General features: G+C 44.7%; 1 non-coding gene across 1 annotated transcript; it reads left to right on the plus strand.

Annotated features, from left to right (window-relative positions):
* Positions 1 to 9,967: 9,967 nt before the first annotated feature.
* On the plus strand, positions 9,968 to 10,066 carry LOC118146599 (small nucleolar RNA U13). Its single transcript, XR_004732449.1, has one exon. It is a non-coding gene; the product is annotated as a small nucleolar RNA U13 (small nucleolar RNA).
* The last annotated feature ends 249 nt before the right edge of the window (positions 10,067 to 10,315 follow it).

Consider the following 10,315-nt stretch of genomic DNA (forward strand, 5'->3'; position numbering starts at 1 on the left):
GAGCCAAGGAGTTTAAGACCAGCCTGGGCTACATGACAAAATCCCATCTCTACAGAAAAATTTAAAAAATAGCCAGGTGTGGTGGCATATGCCTATAGTCCCAGCTACTCAGGAGACTGAGGCAGGAAGATGGGCTAAGTCTGGGAGGTTGAGGCTGTAGTGAGCCACAATTGCACCACTGCACTCCAGCCTGGGCAATAGAGCAAGACCCTATCTAAAACAAAAATACTAATAAATTCAAGAAACCATGACGAATGCTCATGTCATCACCAGCACAGGTACTTACTATTTATCTTCTCTATGATGCAGTTTAAAAGAAAAAGAGGTAGGCTTTGGAGCTTGTTGGGAGAAAGCTAAGTTTAATCCCTCCTTAGCTGGATGACCATGGCAAGATCATCTCTGAAGCAGGGAATGATCATACATCCCTTGCATAATTTGGGGGAGATCAAGTGAGAGAATGATGAAAATCTCTTACCACAGTGTTCTGCACTTAAGAGACACACAGCAAACAGTGACTGTAAATATAGATAGCTATTATTTTCTCATTTCTGTTTTCTGCCTCTTTTAGTGGATAGCTGTAAACTTGTAGAGCTGACTGTCTGAGGACAGAGACAGAACCCTAAGCAGTGTCCAAGGCTTCAGCCACCTCATGCCATATGCTACAGCCACCGAGACTTTTCCCCACTGTGAACCCACCAGGTAATTCCTGCTGCTTGATCTGCCCTAGCAGTGCAGTTCCCTTTGCCAAGACCACACCTTGGCTATGGTGTACAAATGAACTGAGCATAGAAGATCAAGTTTGTTTTCAAAAGAGAGTTTTATTCTCCATATACTCAGCTAACATGTATTTAAGAATGGTTTTATGGTTTAGACGTTTAAGTTTGAACATAAAGTGGCCTTTGTTTTTGTTAATCATTTTGTTTTACCTCACTTGACCCCAGTTTTTATGCAAATCCCAGTTTACAACCCTGCTTAAAGTTGTATGAGTCTCTTTGAAGGACAGTATATGATTCTAAAGGGTCATTGAGATAAGAAAAGAGATGAGAATAGCTAGAAGACCACCTAGAGCAAAGCAAATCAATGCCAAGAATGATTTTGGCATGTGCTAAGTGGCACTATGTTCACAACATCCTGCTTAATAAAACTTTCACATTCAGCTGGATTTTTCAAGTTTCTCAAGGACTACTCAAGTGGGAACCCATTGAAAACCTTGTTAAAGACCAGAGAGATGACATTTATTGGGTTCTGCATGGCCTACTCAGCCTGCAGTCTGTTGAGGGATACCTGGTATCAACTCCCTGGTATTCCCAGCATGCTGGGGAATGAGGCTCTGGGAGGGGGAGTCTCCATCCTTCCCCACACTGGATTTTACTCTTGAAACAAGGACATGCACAGTTTGGAAATAGAAACATGATGTGACGTCTGGACCACAGATCCAAATGTCAGGGAAGATGAGACTCAGGGTGACCTTCAGATGGGCTAACATGGTGTGGCTGGGCCATGTTCTCTTTCCTCTGGGGCTGCTGCCAGCCCCTTTGGCCCCAGCATTTCCTTACTAACTCATGGTTTCATTTTTCTCAGCCAGAGTAGTGCTGTGACTTCAGTCAAAGGTAGAGCCCTGGCGTAAGTGCTGTTGTATTCGCAGCACCACAGCTGCTAGATGTTTGGGGGTAGTTTGATGAATAAATGAATGCCTGCATGCATAAACAAATGAATAAAATTCCTTTCCAGCTGGATGCAGTGGCTCATGCCTCTAATTCCAGCACTTTGGGAGGCTGAAGCAGGGGGATCACTTGAGGTTAGGAGTTCAAGAACAGCCTGGCCAACATGGTGTAACCCCATCTCTACAAAAAATACAAAAAAATAACCAGGCATGGTAGTGCATGCCTATAGTCCCAACTATTCAGGAGGCTGAAGCACAAGAATCACTTGAACTCAGGAGGCAAAGGTTGCAGTGAGCTGAGATTGCGCCAGTACACTCCAGCTTTGGTGACAGAGAAAGACCCTGTCTCTGAAAATTTTATATATATATATAAAATACATATATAATATATATATAAAATATATAATATATATAATTTGCATATACAATATATAATGTATAATAAAATTATATATAATTTATGTATTTAGAGATATTTTTATATATTTTTTATTACTTTTAGATATATTTTATTTTATATAATAATTATTTTCATATAATAAAATAAATAAAATTTCTTTCAATGAACCCTGCAGTCTAACTTGTTTCTCTTTCTCTTTTTTTTTTTGAGATGGAGTCTCATTCTGTCGCCCAGGCTGGAGTGCAGTAGCACAATCTTGGCTCACTACAATCTCTGACTCCTTAGTTGGAGCAATTCTCCTGCCTCAGCCTCCCAAGTAGCTGGGATTACAGGTGTGCACCACCATGCCCAGCTAATTTTTGTATTTTTAGTAGAGAAGGGGTTTCGCCATGTTGGCCAGGTTGGTCTTGAACTCCTGACCTCAGGTGATCCACCCACCTCAGCCTCACAGAGGGCTGGGATTACAGAAGTGAGCCACAGCACCGGGCTTGTTTCTCTCTTGACATGTCTTAGCTTCAGCTGGTATATAAAAAAATTATGGCTTCTCATTGTTATACTTCAAACCATCTGTCCTCATTGCTGATTTTTAATAGTTATGACTGTAAAAGAAAAAAACTAGAATATATTTAAATATAAGCAAGAAATCTGAATTTTAACCATGTGGAGCAGAACTGTCCAACAAACTTGAACCTCTGTGCTGAACCATATTGTAGTAAAAAAAAAAAGGCTATGTTCTGAAAATAAAGAGAGAAAGGAAGGGAGGGATGGAGGAAGGAGAAAAGGCAGGTGAGGAGAAAGAAGGATAGAGGAAAAAAAGGAGAGAGTTTGAGAACAAAACTGAGCTCTGGTTCTGTGTCTCTGACTTGGCCAATCATGGCTTTGTAACCTTGAGCCTCACTTTCCACGTTGTAAATGAGAGGCTAGACTGGATCACAAGTTCTCAGGCTTTCTGAGTGTATCAGAATCCCTTCGGTGGGAAGCTACTAATTGGGGACATTCCTGAATTCCTGAACCCCACCCCTTTTGGACGTTGACCCTGTGCTGGGGCTCTGGGAAGCTTTATGTTTAACAAGCCTCTTTTTTTTTTTTTTGAGACAGGGTCTTGCACTGTAGCACAGGCTGGAGTGCAGTGGCATGCATGATCACAACTCACTGCAGTCTCAAACTGTGGGGCCCAAGTGATCCTCCCACCTCAGCCTCCTGAGTAGTTGGGACTACCCCTGGTGATTTTTATGTATTTTTTGTGTTTTATGTTGCCCAGGCTAGTCCTGAACTACTGAGCTCAAGTGATGCACTTGCCTTGGCCTCCCAAAGTGCTGGGATTACAGGCATGTGCCACTGTGCCCAACCAACAAGCTGCTTCTTGACCTAGCTGCAGAAGATGCCAGAGCTCACTTTGAGAAAACAGGAACAGATGGCCCACAGAGGCTGTGGCTCTGACTCCTCAGGGATGAGACTTTTGATCTGGGAGTTATACGGTTTCCTTCAACTCTTGAAATAGCAGTAAACCACTTTGGGGGCCACTTTAGCTCTGGTTTAGATGGGAGTGACTCATGATTAAGTGCTGGAGGCAAAGGGAAGTGTACATTAGCATCTTAGAAACCAGCAAACTCTCTCAAGGTAGCCTTTGCCTTAGGTTGTTAGAACTTGCTAAATGGGATGGGATGACTCCCTGGCTGTACCTACCTATATAGACATGGATACAACAGTATTTCCTATCTGTGGATGATTGTGCTTTTTCTTGACGCTTTCCCATGTATGATCTCATCTAAGCCTCAAGGTGTGGGCTATTACCTCATTTCACAGATAGGGAAACCGAGATGTAGAAGCTTCTTGCTGGAGTATTTTCTGCTCTTTATTGGCACACACAGGAAAGGAGCTCTGATCTGCTTTTTCCCAGTGTGCCATGTTGCAGATAACTACATATTTCTTAAACTAAAGGACAGAGGATTTATTAACAATAAGTTTCTAAAACGTTTTACTTTTCCAGAACAATGATAAAGTTCCAGTGTAGGCTGAGGTTACTATTCTAATGATATTAAAGATGGGAGGCCAAGGCCGGCGGATCACGAGGTCAAGAGATTGAGACCATCCTGGTCAACATGGTGAAACCCCGTCTCTACTAAAAATACAAAAAATTAGCTGGGCGTGGTGGTGTGTGCCTGTAATCCCAGCTACTCAGGAGGCTGAGGCAGGAGAATTGCCTGAACCCAGGAGGCGGAGGTTGCGGTGAGCTGAGATGGCGCCATTGCACTCCATCCTGGGTAACAAGAGCAAAACTCCGTCTCAAAAAAAAAAAAGATAAAAATTATTAGAAGTCCTAGAGGTACAGTCTATGTAATCTAGCCTTATGGTGAGGGGCATATGAATATAGAATATATATTTGCATGCATGTGCTTTGGATAAAAGTTGAAAGAGGATATACCAAATAATGACAGTGATTATGAATAGTAGAAGAATTGTTATTTTCTTCTTTGGCTTTTAACATATTGATTATATTCATTATAATTTCAATATGTCATTATTTCTTTTTTTTCTTTTTTTTTTTTGAAACAGAGCCTTGCTCTGTTACCCAGGCTGGAATCTGGAGAGCAGAGGCACAATTGCAGCTCACTGCAACCTCCGGTTCCCAGGTTCAAGCGATTCTCCTGCCTCAGTCTCCTGAGTAGCTGGGACTACAGGCATGCACCACTACTCCCGGCTAATTTTTTTATTTTTAGTAGAGAGAGGGTTTCACCATGTTGGCCAGGCTGGTCTCAAACCCCTGGCCTCAAGTGATTCACCCGCCTCAGCATCCCCAAGTGCTGGGATTATAGGTGTGAGCCACCACACCCCAGCCTGGATTTGGTTCTTAAACCATAAGAAGCACTCTGAGTAGGTGTTATTTTATTATCCCCATTTAACAAAGGAAGTAACTTTCCTAAATCACACCACACCTTTTACAAGAGGTGGACTTTGATGGGCTTACACAAGCCCACATATCCCAACTGCTTTGATATCTCTTCATTCTGAGACCCCGTGTTTGTTTGCTTGTTTGAGTCAGTGAGCTCTGAGCCTTCTCTCAATGCACTCACACACCTCTATAGTCCCACACTCATGTCTCCTTCCTTGCTATTTCCTTTATGTGGCCTCTGCCAAGCACAACCCTGGACACTTATGTGGGAAGGAACCCAGGAGGGGGTCTTTACCTAGTACTCAGTCTTTACAGTGCTGGGAGCAGCCTGCTGCCCCTGCTGGGTGTCCATCTGCACACGGGTAAGATGTTTTCTTTCACTCGACATTGGCCTATGAGAAGGTGTGCTGGTATGCTGTTCCAGGAATCCCCATGAAAGGCCTGGAGGGGTGCAGGCAAGCAGGTATCCCTTGCAAAGCATGAGGTTGAGCTGCTTTTGCCACCTGGAGTGTGATCTGGTCTCAGCCCACTGCCCTGCAACTGCACACCAGGAAGCAACTGGCAGGGAGGTCCTCAAAGAGCTGGTGACACTGACGCTGTGTTGTGCTCCTCAGAGGACACGACCTGCCCTGCCCAGGGATTATAAATGGCTCTCCCGGGTATTGTTGGGTTTCTTTCCTTTCTACAATGAACTAACAGTCTCTCGACCACAGAACTATGGAGTATTTGAGTCATAGGAGGAGAGGAATACAGTGTTGGGCAAAGAGAGTGGTGGGAAAGAAGGGGACCCAGGCATGTACTCAGGCTGATGGGTGTGCACTGTTGACCTGGACCTGCCTTATAACGTCTCTAGGCCTGCTTCCTTCCTTACCAAATGGAGAGAGTGAGCCAGATGGTATTGGGGAAAGAGCATTTGTCGCAGAGGGAGTAGCACATGCAGCAGGGTGTGATCATGAGACAATGGACAGGACAGCCCTGGCCTGTCATGTAAACACAAGGACCCTCCAAGCTGGCCACTCCTCACTGGCCTCCTGAGTCTCTGACAGCTGGCAAAGAAGTGACCAATCACAGAAACCTAAGTATTACATGTTACATTTCCAAAGATCCTGGGTTCCCTCCCACGAGCACCGCTCCAGGAACAGGCAGAAAGAGAATGGAAACAACTTTCCTCATGCCTCTATTAGAGCTTTTACATCTCATGATCCCTTTACAAGTCAGTCTCACCCTGGGATGCGGGCTCCTGCAGGCAGGACTGCTTCTCACTTCTCAGGGACCCTGCAGGGCACTGGCAAGCCACACTGCCTTTGGAATTCTGGGTTGGAATGCTGGTTCTGTCATGTTCTTGCCTGAGTTCAGGCATGTTTTTTGCCTTTCTGAGCCTCAGCTTCCTCATCTGAAAGACAAGGACAATTTTTTTTTTGGGGGGTGGGGATGGAGTCTTGCTCTGTCGCTCAGGCTGGAGTTCAGTGGCACAATCTCAGCTCACAGCAACCTCTGCCTCCCGGGTTCAAGCGATTCTCCTGCCTCAGCCTCCCGAGTAGCTGGGATTATGGGTGTGTGCCACGACAATCAGCTAATTTTTGTATTTTTAGTAGAGACAAGATTTCACCATGTTGGCCAGGATGGTCTCCATCTCTTGACCTCATGATCTGTACGCCTCGGCCTCCCTAAGTGCTCAGATTGCAGGCATGAGCCACTGCACCTGGCCAGATGGGGACATTTTTATAGCTAACTCCCAGAGCTGCTTTGAGAATCAACTGGGTCCAGCATATCATAAGTGCAAAAGTGTAGGTTACTTGTTTTTATTGCTCACATTCTGAATGCCTGACAGTAAGTGCTCAAAAAATTTGGTAGAACAGAACTCTAGAGTAATAAAATCCTCCAGGAAGAATTTCATGTTAGAGCTGCTGCTATTTTGAGGGATGTGCTTACCCTGCATGTGCCCAGGGAAGGGTACAGCCATCTGTCTGATAACACCTGTGAGACATGACATTGACCTAACTGCCTAATCTGACCCCTTGCTCCAGAGCCTGTTCTGATGTCCTGTTCTTAGATAGAAACCTTGTCAAGCCATTAATGTGATATGAACAGTTATAGTGTCTGCTCTTCGCTAAAAGCTAAGAAGCAGCCTTCACTCCCATCATATCCTTGGCTGCCTTCCAGCTCCCACTAGCCTCCTCTGGAGCTGTGTATGGGCCTTGCACTCACCCCACCCATCCCTGGCACTGTGCTGTAGCCACTGCTGAGATTTGTGGAAAGCAGTCTTAGAATAAGGTGAGCCAAGCAGAAGATAAAGCAGGAATCCCAGGATTTAGCCTAAGTTCTCATGTTCTGGGGGTGAGACCTGCAAAAACCATCTTGGCCATGTAATTGTGTGGGTTGGAAAAACGGAAAGCAGCAGCTCATCATCCTGGATAAGGGCGGGGGGAGGTTGAGGAAAAGGGAAAGAAGCCATAGGTGCTTAGATTCTGACAGTAGGCTGATGGGTGGAGGTGGCTGGGCAGTGGAAGTGGCTTCCCAGCGGCTGGCAGGAGTATGTGGTAGACGAAGCCGAGGAAGGCTTACCTCCTTGCTTGCTCAGATTCCAAGTGACTGTTAGCATTTTGTGTGCTTTCCTGAGACCCAGCCCTGGCATGAAGAAATAATGGTGACCTTGGGACCCTCAACAAGCTGAATTACTAACTTTTGGTAAATCAGTGCCAGGAATTGACAGTGTTTAGCTCAAGTGGGCAGCAGCCCTAGGCCAGAATAGTGTTCCAAAAACATGAGGTCTCTGTTAACACTGTGCCTATAAAATCAAAGTGGAAGTAAGCTATTCAGATCCTAGCATGAGTCAAAAAGGGTGGGCTGACAGTCTTTGGCTGTATGACTGTGAGCAAGTGCCTTCACCTTTCTTAGTATCACTTTTCTCATCTACAAAATACGAATAATAATTCCTGCCACATTGGACTCAGAGGGTTCTCATGAGACTCACATTTGAGCAAATTTAGAGCACCTGATATCAAGGGATAGTATATGGCTTCCTTTACATTTCCCGCAGAGAGTGGTTGTGAGGCTCACCCGAGCAGCTGCCCACAATAATGAGAACATAATAGATGTGTGAGAATTATAATTCAGTTGTTGCTTGTAAAAATACTACATCTGAAAATGCAATATAAGTACACAGAGTATTATAAAGTGAAATTCTTATTTTCATCTTTTATTCATCTGCTAGCAGATAGCCTTAGTACATGGTCCCCACAGTCACCTGTCTAGCCTGGTAAATTTTTCCATTCCCAGGGGAACTTAGTAATTCCTTGCCATCCTCCTTCCTCCTCAAGTCAGCCACACACATGGCCTCTTTTTCTTTCTTTCTTTTTTTTTTGAATTGGAGTCTCACTCTGTCATCCAGGCTGGAGTGCAGTGGTGTGATCTTGGCTCACTGCAACTCTGCCTCCCAGGTTCAAGCAGTTCTGTCTCAGCCTCTGAGTATCTGGGACTAGAGGCATGCACCACCACGCCTGGCCAATTTTTGTATTTTTAATAGAGACAAGGTTTCACCATATTGGCCAGACTGATCTTGAACTCCTGACCTCATGATCCGCCCACCTCAGCCTCCCAAAGTGCTGGGATGAGAGGCGTGAGCCATCATGCCCGGCCATGGTCTCTTTTTCAAACACCATTTTTACCACATTGTTCCTCCTGAAGAGCAACACCTCTTACAGGCATAGGACTTCGGCCCCCTCCAATTTGGTCTTTGAAGTAACCTCCCTTTTGTGCTCTCAGGGTCAAGCCACCTCCCCTCCATACCTCTGCTTCTTCCTTGAGCCATTGCTGCCAGATGGAATGCCCTTGTCTTACCTCTCCTTTGTTCAGGCTCAACCCTTCAAAATTCATACTGCTCCTTTCTCTGGGAGCTTCCTCTGATTTACCCCACCCTACAGATCACTCAACTCATGTGGGCTCAGTTTGTGTCGTATAATTTGACTTTTGCTCACACATGATTTTCTAAACGTTCTTTCAGCCCTGTGGCAGGGACTGGATCTTCTGTCTTCGCCTGCACTTAGTGGAAGATGCTGTTTAAAGGAGGCAATCTGGGGAGACTATCCCTTGACCAGGAGTCCCTCATCCTATTGTTTGCCTTCCTAGGCCCTTGTCTAGCAGCAGAAGCTCCCCAAGGAGCAGTGCGCCCTTCAGTGAAACATCTTATTTTAGATGTAGCAGGGGTTCCTACCTCCCACTATACCCAGGGAAAGCTTTCAGCTAGTGCCTGCAGGACACTAATTCTTTAGGATGCTTGGCTTTTCTATTCAGGTATAAGTACTCTTGTTCTTCAATTTGGCAGGGGCCTTACAGCCAAAAGAAACATGTGCAGGGAGTAAGTCAGAGCGTTGGGTCAGTATCTCTGCAGTGAACAGGGGTTTTTCTTCTAGTTTATTTTTCTATCCACACCTATAGACAGATGCCCAGGCTGTGTCCCCACACCCATGCTGGTGTGGTTCTAGGTATGTCCTGGGAGGCCTAGAATCTAAGATGTCTGAGCTGATGTCACTGGTGGGGAAATGCTTAGAAAGAAAGGGCAATCCTGAATTTGCTTCAAGGTACAGATTTGCTCCCATGTTTCTCTTTTATTTTCCTTTGGTTTCTGTTCCCTCTGCATTTATGTGTGTGCTCAGCAGTGGAGATATAAGATAAAGAAGGAAGATCCTGTCTGTTCTGAGAGTCTCACAATCTGGTGGAACTTCCTACCCAACTAGTGGGAAGCCTCTTAGAGGGTCCTTGGACTCCTGCTCTTCTCTCTTGCTCTCCAAATGTTGAGGTTAAAGACCACTTTAAGAATCTTATGAAAGTTATGGATTCTCTCTCCTTGCCCCAAATGCAGACATATTCAATACTTTGCATAAAACTCCAGGGGTTTATAGACCCGATGAAGGCCATCCACAAAACCCACAAGCTCGATTAAAAAATAAAAAGTCAGTAAGGATGAGAAGGGGGAAGAAACTTAAAATGAACTACAAATTGAAACACATGCATCCTTTTATGGCTCATGAACGTGATGATCGGGTTTTCACACACATGTGAGATGGGCCTCCCATAAACCATGAGACATCAGCACATTACCTGTCTGACATGAGAAAAAAAAGGAAACAACTGAACCTAACTCTATTTAAAATAAATAATATTACCACACCAAAGGGAGGATAAAACCAAACAGACAAGTTCAACAAATATTTAATTCTAGTTAGAAGGAGTTTTTTCTGTAGTGTTATGGGTTAGCAATTCTGAAATACCTTTGTGTGCTGTAGAGTTGAGCAAATGAGTATATGTACTGAGAATATTGGAAGCTAGTTCTTGCTGTTGGAGAGGAGAGTTATAAATA

This window comes from Callithrix jacchus, chromosome 12 (assembly GCF_049354715.1).
Source record: "Callithrix jacchus isolate 240 chromosome 12, calJac240_pri, whole genome shotgun sequence".
NCBI lineage: Eukaryota > Metazoa > Chordata > Mammalia > Primates > Cebidae > Callithrix > Callithrix jacchus.